General features: G+C 34.1%; 1 pseudogene across 1 annotated transcript; it reads right to left on the bottom strand.

The window, feature by feature from the left end:
- Nucleotides 1–465: 465 nt before the first annotated feature.
- On the bottom strand, nucleotides 466–8,528 carry LOC309961731 (eukaryotic translation initiation factor 3 subunit E-like; annotated as a pseudogene). The gene is made up of 2 exons: nucleotides 8,501–8,528; nucleotides 466–2,154 (listed from the first exon to the last, which is right to left on the bottom strand). The product of its transcript is annotated as a eukaryotic translation initiation factor 3 subunit E-like (transcript).
- Nucleotides 8,529–9,976: the final 1,448 nt, after the last annotated feature.

The following is a 9,976-nucleotide window of genomic DNA, read 5'->3' on the forward strand; positions in this document are numbered from 1 at the left end:
GCTAATTTTACTTCTGAATTAAAAGTTAGTTACAGAATGTAAAAAATTTTATTGCTTATAATTAGTAGAATAAGATGTTCAATTTTAGCCTAATGTTAAAATCCTATGAGTGAAAGGGTAACTGAATATAAACTTAAAGGGTATATTGAGAACAGATTTATTACAATGGAGTCTGCAGTTCATATGACTGTATAACAGAGTGCCTGCTCAGAGCCCTAAAGATGAAAGCACTGTTGATACTGGCATAAGACCAAGACACTCCTAAGAGCAATAACTAAAGCAACAATCAGTGCTTGTTGATATGTTATAGTAACATATCAACAATACACACCAAATGGAGACTAGAGGAGCAAAGCAACACCATGTGACAAAGTTAAAGGAGATGCTGTGTAAGAAGAGAAAGGTTTTTGAAGTCTCTATTTGAAGAGTGACTACAAATGGTCATGAATTGGTACATAGATCAAGGGTATCCAGCTGAAGTGGATGGGGGAGTTAAAAGTCCACCTCCAATCCTTGCACCCAGATACCTGACATTGAGGCAGGGGTGCAGTTTTAATTGCACAAAATTATCATTTGTCCAAATGGTACATCTTTTTCTATTTCATCTCCCTACTTCAGGAGTCTATGTTTTATTTTATTATTTTTTATTTTATTTTTTAATGAAGCACAGCCAATTTTATTCAAAGTCTCCAAAATTTATATTTAACATGTTAATTGTTTCTATAATGTTTCATCTTTGTAAAATGGTTTTATTTCACCTTTCTTTTATAGATTTTTCATTTTTTCTGTACAGTTCTTCAGTAGAAGCCAGAGTCCTGAGTTATACAGTTAGGAACCTCTGACCTACTATTCTGATTTTCTTCTCAATATTCATGGCCAACACCTGGCTTTTAAATGAAAAGGTTTTGGTCTTTTCAATCACTTGCTGAAAGGGTGAGACTGCATTGTTACCCATAAGCACATGACATAATTTAGAATCAATCTTGGCATCCAGTCTTGTATTTCTAATCAAATTTACAACCCACCTTTCAGCTTCTTCTGGAGACATGTTCAGTTTATCTGCCAACATGTTAATGCTGATACACTGATGGATGGACAAAAAGTCTTAAATATGAAGAGACAGACATTTTTAATGAAGTCCTCAAGACAAGCCACCAAGAAAAAATCATTCACTAGCACTGATTCACATTCCCTCAGCTTTTTCTGAGCCCCATCAAAGTGAAAGTTAACATATAAGCATTCAACAAACTCTGTAATTGGATCTTTACATGTGTAAGACTCCTGTTGAATAACTTGGACCAGATATTTTAGCACCTGTGGCGTTTTCAAACATCTTTCTTTGTTATGACTGCTGTGGTCAAGCAGTGGAGAATATGTGGACACATCGTCTGAATTACATTAAGATACTGAGGATGGTAAAGGAAGAGATCGATAACATTATCACGCCCTTGGGGTTATTGAAGAAAACAAACAGAGACTAATGAATGAGCTGTGTTCGCTGCTGAAGAGACTGAAGTGGAGAACTCACAGAATTGTATCTATGGTCTCTTTTAGCCATGCAAGGTCTTCCATGGCTGCATCCCAATTCCGCATTAAGATTTCAGAAACCAGTTTTCCCCAGAATGAACTCAAAGCATTTCTATCCGTTGCTGGAACCAACACTCTAAAGAAGTAAAGATATTCAGCAGCTCAAGAGTAATTTCCACATTTATATAGGAATTTTGCATACCAAGAGTGTCTCTAAACATTCCTGCCTAAAACCATGCTTGTCTGCCAGGTAGTCAAATCGCATCTGACCATCCCTGTTTGACTGCATTTGCTTTGTAGTTTCTGGATCTTCAAACATCTTCACAATTGGTTCTGTTTCTGCCTGAAGCTGTTTCAGTTGTACAGCAACAGTGGTTCTTTTTTCTCTCAAAGCATGAGGAATATCATCAGAACAAAGGTTTTGGTATACATACATAACAAAGGTTACCGTGTTGTTATCACTAAGAAGATCCAATTTCCCTTGTAATGATTGTTTTTCATTATATATCTCCTTTACAGAGAGAAACTCAAGCAATGAAAAGACTAGATGCCGATCCAAAAAGTGTGCAATGTGAGTAGTCAAGTCCTACTCCACCTTCTTGCCAAGGAAAAGTAAAGTGTAGGAGTCTATTTTTTAAATTTAAACCCAGTAAGCCAAGGAATTTAGGACAATTTGTTAGTTCCTGAAATATGGAAAGAAAGCAACCACAATTAATGCTGGTGCTATAGTATTGGGTTGGCCAAAAAGTTCCTTCAGATTTTAAGTTAAAAATAAGACACATTTTTCATTTTCACCAAGAACTTTATTGAACAACTTATTCACCCTTTTGTTCCACTACCTTCTGCTATTTTCCAGGCAACTTCATAATTCCATCTCCCCAAAACTTTTTATTTTTTTGAGCAAAGAACTGTTCCAGGTGCCTTTTATAGTCATCCAGGGAATTGAATTTTTTTCCATTAAGAGAATTTTGTAAAGACCGAAATCAATGGAAATCTGAAAGTGCAGTATTTGGTGAATACAGCAGATGAATCAGAACTTCCCAGCCAAACTGTAACAGTTATTGCCTGGTCTTCAAAGAAACATGTAGTCCTGTGCTATCCTGATGGAAGATTATGCATTTTCTTTTGACTACTTCCGGACGCGTTTTGTCGAGTGCTGCTTTTAGTCAGTCTAACTGGGAGCAGTACTTGCTGGAATTAATCGTTTGGTTTTCCAGAAGGAGCTCATAATAGAGGACTCCCTTCCAACCCCACCATATACACAACATCACTTTCTTTGGATGAAGACGGCCTTTGTTGTGGTTGGTGGTGGTTCACTTCATTGCCCCACAATCTCTTCTGTTCCACATTAATTTGCACTATCCATTCTCATCACCTGTCACAATTTGTTTTAAAAACAGAATGTTTTCCTTACGTGTAAGTGGAGAATTGTATGCAGAAATATAGTCAAGAGTTTTTTTGCTTAACTTATATGGAACCCAAACATCAAAGTGATTAACATAATCAAGCTGGTGCAAATGATTTTCAGCTCTTGATTTGGATATTTTGAGTATGTCGGCTATCTCCCACGTGTATAAGGTTGATTGCTCTCAGTTATTGTCTCGATTTGATCACTATCAAACTTCAACTGGTCTACCCGACCGTGGAGCATCGTCCAGTGAGGTATCTCCGGAACAAAACTTCACAAACCACTTTTGACATGTTCAATCAGTCACAGCACCTTCACCATACACTGCATAAATCCTTTTTTTGCGTTTCAGTTGCATTCTTACCTTTCTTGAAATAATAAAGCATAATATGCTGAAAATGTTACTTTTTTCTTCCATCTTCAATATTAAAATGGCTACACAAAAATTCACCAATTTTGATGTTTTTTTTTAATGCACGCTGATATGATAACTGTCACAATACAATCTAACAAAATTGTTTCTAATGAAGTTAGACAACTAAGCACTACTAGAGCCATCTTATGGAAAAAAACAAATGAACTTTATGCCCAATCCAATAACTTTATGGTTATATGACCTTAACTAAGTGGTCTAACTCCTCTAGGCTACAGTTCCCTAAAACATGAATTGAAGTTGTTGGAATGAGTAATCTCAAATGCTCTTTCATCTCTGAAGTCTAATAATCCCATGTTTAAAATAAAGTAAGAGAGCATATGAATAAAAAAGATCATGAGCATTGACACCAGGCAGATCTGGGTTCAAACCCACATTCAGAAAACTTCCTTGCTGAATGGCTTTGGATGCATCATTTAATCTCTCTGAGATTCAGCTGACTTATCTGCAAAATAGAGAAAACAATTCTTGCTTCATAAGAACAAGTAAAACTAAAGAATAATGAGTTCCAATATAAATATTCAATATTTTCTTAAAATCATTGAAGAAAAAAATTCTCCCATTATATTTCTGTCCTTGGTAAGATGAAAAATCACATAGAATGAAAAATCACACCTACCCCCATATCAAATCTCCCCTCTCCCAATACTGCAAGGTTTAAATACAATAGTTATTTTTAAAAAAAAAACGATTGGAAAGAAGGAAGGAAGAGGTAGAAAGACATGGAGAAAAGAAAAGAGGAAGGGCTGTGGGGACAAAAAGAAATATATTTTTTAATTCCAGAAGAGAACTCTTTCTCCTTAACCCAAAATGATTAAGTTAAATCATGACAGTACAGAGATATATAGAACATATGGAAAGTTACATACTATAAAAATTAAATTGTCAACAGCTATATATAAAAGGTATGACTACAAAAGGAATAAACATAAGCACTATAAGAAATATTTAACAGGTAAATACTACTTAAAATAGTTTTGGAAGTCCTAGCCAGAGCAAGTAGGCAAGAAAAATAAAGGCATCTAAATTGGAAAGGAAGAAGTAAAACTGTCACTCTTTGCATATGACATAATATTATATGTAGAAAACCCTAAAGTCGCTACAAAAAAACTGTTAAAACTAATAAATGAATTCAGTAAAGTTGGAGGATACAAAATCAATATAAAAAATCTACTGTATTTCTATGCACTAAAAACAAACTCTCAGAAAGAGAAATTAAGAAAACCATTCCATTTATAATTGCATCAAAAAGAATAAAATAAAAAAATATAAAAAAATAAAAAGAATAAAATACTCAGGGATAAATTTAACCAAGGTGAAAAACCTGTATTCTGAAAACTATAAGACACAGATTAAAGAAATTAAAGAAGACACAAATAAATGGAAATATATTCCATGCTCATGTATTGGAAGAATTAATATTGTTAAAATGTGCATACTACACAAAGCAATATACAGACTCAGTGAAATCCCTATCAAAATTCCAATGGCATTTTTCCACAGAAATAAAAGATCCTAAAACCTGTGTGGAGCCACAAAAGACGCCAAGTAGACAAAGCAATCTTGAGAAAGAATAACAAAGCTGGAGACATCACACTCCCTGACTTCAAACTATATCATCACACACTCCCTGACTTCAAACTATATTGCAAAGCTATAGTCATCGAAACAATATGGAACAGGCTTAAAAAAAGAGGCATAGATCAATAGAACAAATAGGTAGTTCCCAAATAAACTCAATGTATATGGTCAATTAATTTATGACAAAGGAGCCAAGAATATACAATAGGGAAAGGACAGGCTCATCAATAAATTGTGTTGGAAAAACTGGACAGCAACATGCAACAGAATGAAACTGGACCACTGTGTTACACCACACACAAAAATTAACTCAAATGGATTAAGGACTTGAATATGAGACCTGAAACCAGAAAAGTCCTAGAAGAAAACATAGGAGGTAATTTCCTTGGCATAGTTTTTGTGATTTTTTTTTTTTTGGATTTGAAACCAAAAGCAAGGGCAACAAAAACAATAACAAAAGTGGGACTACATTAAACTAAAAAGCTTCTATACTGCAAAGGAAATCATCAACAAAATGAAAAGACAACCTACTAAATGGGAGAAAATATTTTCAAATCATATATCTAATGAGGGATTAATATCCAAAATATATAAAGAACTCATACAACTCATTAGCAAAAACAATTCAATTTAAAACTGGGCACAGGGCCTGAATAGACATTTGTCCAAAGAAGACATACAGATGGCCTACATGTACATGAAAATGTGCTCAGTGTCATTAATCATCAGGAAATGCAAATTGAAACCACAATATCACCTCACACCTGTTAGAATAGTATTATCAAAACAACAAAAGGTAAAAAATGCTAGCGAGGATGTGGAGAAAAAGGAACACTTGTATACTGTTTGTGGGAATGTAAATTGGTGCAGCCACTATAGAGTATGTAAGTCCCTCAAAAAATTAAAAATACAACTACCATATGATCCAGCAATTCCACTTCTAGGTATTTACCTAAAGACAGCAGAAACACTAACTCAAAAAGATATATGCACCCTCATGTTCATTGCAGCATTAGGTACAATAACCAAGATACAGAAACAACCTAATTGTCCATCAATGAATGAAAGGATAAAGAAGATGTGGTGTATATTTGTATACACTAGACTATTATTCAGCAAAAAAAAATAAAATAAAATCTTTCCATTTGTGACAATATAGGTGCACCCTGAGCATATTATACTAAGTGAAATAAGTCAGACAAAAAATGACAAATACTGTATGGTCTCATATGTGGAATCAAAAATAAAAAATAAAAAGAAGCTCATGGATACAGAGAACAGCAGATTGGTGGTTGCAAATGGATGAAGGGAGTCAAAAGGTACAAACTTCCACTTATGAAATAAATAAGCCATAGGGATGTAATGCACAACATGGTGACTATAGTTAATAATACTGTCTTGCATATTTGAAAGTTAAGAGAGTAGATCTTAAAAGTTTTCATCACAAGAAAAAATGAAGCTGTGTATGATAACAGATCCTTCCTAGATTTACTGTAGTGATTATTTCTCAATACCTATAAAAGAAAAGATCAGTTATTAAGATGGAAAATTCTCAAGAGTGTTTTTAAAGGATGGTAAGTGATATACTATTTTCTAGAAATGCTGGAAACATTGTTGCCATAGAGGTTTCAACTAAATTTTGTTTGAATCTTGATTCCAACACTGCTCCAGTAATGTGACTTTGGGCCACAGCCTTGATACCAACACCTATCAAATGTAGATTATACTACCTACTTGTCTAATGAATCTGTTGCTTACTAACCTGGTGGTCACATAACAAAATCAATTTAAATGCTCCCAGTCAGTTTCTGATCTATCTCTAAGTTTTATCTCTTCTGCGAATTAAATGAGATAATGCATTTAAAGTACCTGCACATAGTAGTCATTCAATAAATAATTAATATAAAGATTAGCATAAAAGTTCCAGTAACATGCAGTTAAAGATATATACATGTGGATACCATCATTTCAATTATTTTAACACCCTAGGATTTTTAGCTCTGTCAAATGAATCTAAAATATTTATGGTTTCTTCAAAAACTGATAAAGGTTAAATGAAGATGAATTAATTTTCTAAAGATTCTATTACTTTTCATGGGACAAAGGAAAAACATGGCTACCTTAAGTTTCACATTTTCCATGGAAGTCAAGTCATAGCACTACCATATCTGAATGTTGGTCAATGTATCCAAATATCTAAACATAATAACACAAGCAGTACTTGCCTAAAACACAAATAAGTCCACTATTTATGTGTAGGCCCTGAACATTGGTTTTTAGAAATCTCAAGAATATGATAATATCTCAAAAAATATCCTTTTATCTTCTTAGTATCTGAAATTCCAAAATTTAGTGCTTCTTTAAGTTTAAAGCTATGATCCCTCTTATATTCAAATACTCCTGAGAAACATCCTTTTTAATGTAATTATTGGTCCTTCATACTTGTTCTCATCTATAATCATGATTTTGACCAATTGCTTCCCCTGACACAGCCAGCCTCATAGTCCAGGTGACTTTTCCACTCCTCTTTGGCTGTGTACTTACAGTCCAACATAAGCCCATTTGAAATGATTAAACAGCAGTGATACTGCTCACACTTCGAACTAAATGTCTTTATTTTTATGTTTTATTATATTTTGTAAGTAAATACATAGGTATATTTTACAAATCTTAAAAAATTCAAGTCAAAGAAAATCAGTATCATATTTCACTCAGAGATATCCTATGCAAATAGCATCAAAGAACTCATACCCTGCTGTTTTCATATATCAGAAGTATTTTCCCTGATGATTAAGTATTTTTATAAGTAACTGTTCTAATGAATGTATAATATGCATTCACACACTTGTGCTATAAGTGTTTTCAACAACCCTGATTGCTAATGCTAATTTTTCTGCATGACAATAAATATATTTATAAATAAACACGTGAGAACCTACATATTACTTTAGCTTCCTAAGAGGGGAATTCCTGATCTAAAGTTAATAAATCATCTACTTTTGCTAAGTACTTTATTTGCTTTCCTGAAAGATCATAGAAGTTAACTTTAAATAAGATCACTATCTAAATCCTTCCAGTAACACTTAATTTTAGTTTAATGGAAAAATAACAAATTCATGTTCATTGCAGAAAATTTAGAAGATACAGGGAAAAATAAAAAGTTCTGAGAAATTTTACCATTTACAATGAATAGTGGTTCTTGTTTTCACCAGAGCTTTTCCGTGCATATCACACACATATTTTTTAAAGGACAATACAGAATATATAATTCTGAGCTCTACTTTCTTTTTCTCTTTACATGGTATCATAAGCATTTTCTAATGTTCAATTATCTTGTTTTCTTCTTTATCCCAGTAGTCACCACTGTCTACACTGTTACCTTAATCAGAAACTCAGAGCAATCACTCCAGACACAACTTTCTCTCCTTTTCCAACATCAACAGCTTAAGCCCTCACATGCCCTCTCCTAGAATAACTCATGTGAGCTTCAACTTCCCTCCAACCATATTTCCACTGTTTCTCTCACTTGTGTTATTGCAGGTACCCCTTACCAGGTCTTTCTACCTCCAACCCAGCCATCTTGTATCCCATAATCCATGATGCTAGAGAATCTTCTTTCTAATATTGAGACAAAATCCTGTTATCCCAATGATTACAATGATTCGTTTAAGATAAAACCCTGGTTTTTCAGTGTAACATCGTTCTCATTCACTTCTTTAGCTTCCTTCATCTCTTGACATTGCCCCAGTTATAACTTGCCCTCAGGAAATGCCAACCCACTTGTTCTTCCTTGATTGTGTGTTGCTCTCCATGAGTATGTAAATTCCCTATTAAAAGTCTCCTGTAGAGACTATGGAGGCCCACAATACCTATATTTAAGTCGTGGCTGTGCCCGCTGTTGACCTGCTGTTGACCTTGGGCAATTCACTTAACTTGTAGTTACTTCAGTTTTCTCACTTGTAAAATTAGGTTAGTAACAGTGCTTACCCATGGGATAGTGATGAGGATTGAATGAGTGCATATTTGTAAGGAGCTTGGAACAGTAACCCACACAAGTAAGTGATGTAAATGTCTCTTAAATCGAGGCTTTCATGTTGCCTGTTATAATGCTTAGCTTGTACACCCTGCTTAACTTTGAGATTGCTCCAAAAGCATTTTTATGAAACTAGACTGAGATGCCTGCCTCTATTCTTTGACCTTTGTCCTATCACTCTGCACACAGTGTTGAAATCGTGACTCCCAAAATGGTCAGTTGTCTGAGAGAAGAGGTTGTCTTTCCTCTCTTCATTGCCAAAATGTAGCACAAAGCCTAAGAAAGGCCCTGTTGGTTGTGGGCCATCAGTATCTGTTTTGCAAATGAACTGGCAATTTTGATTAAGGTCTTGTTCACTACTTGTTCTTTTCATGTGCACTGTGTTTTCAAGACCCTAGTTTAAATTTAAGAAAATAGTTAAAGGACCAATCCTTACAATAGATTACAAGCATGCAATCTAATTTTAAAAAGAGACCAAGTCAGAATCCACTTTTATCTGGCATTTTACTATATTATTTTCATGCAGAAAGCAAGTAGCACATGCCACATAATACTTTAAAAATTAGCAACCCACCAGTCATATTTACTAAGATTAAAATTTGTAGCAATCAGAACTAGGCATGATAAGAAGACATGAAAGAAATAAAAACACATAGACCCTACTTTTAAAGGTGCTTGGGGTGCTCTTGAGTTTCAGAGTATACATCTACAAGATTATTTAAGAATACTTAAAGACCTGTGACAGGCTATAATTCAGAGGATAAGCAAACTAGAGCAATGTATTATCCATAAGTATAAAGAATACATAAATGGAACCAGTAGGACAGAATCATTCAGCTCAACAATGAAATGACTTTTAATTCAGATTATAAAGTCAGACAATTGTACAAGGATTTGAAGAGAAGTTAAAAATAGCTATGAGAGATGAATAGCACACTTAGTCACGAAAGTAGAAATAAAACAGATGAACTGAAAATAAGATTTTTGGAGGATG

This window comes from Leucopleurus acutus (assembly GCF_964270905.1).
Source record: "Leucopleurus acutus genome assembly, chromosome: 5".
NCBI lineage: Eukaryota > Metazoa > Chordata > Mammalia > Artiodactyla > Delphinidae > Leucopleurus > Leucopleurus acutus.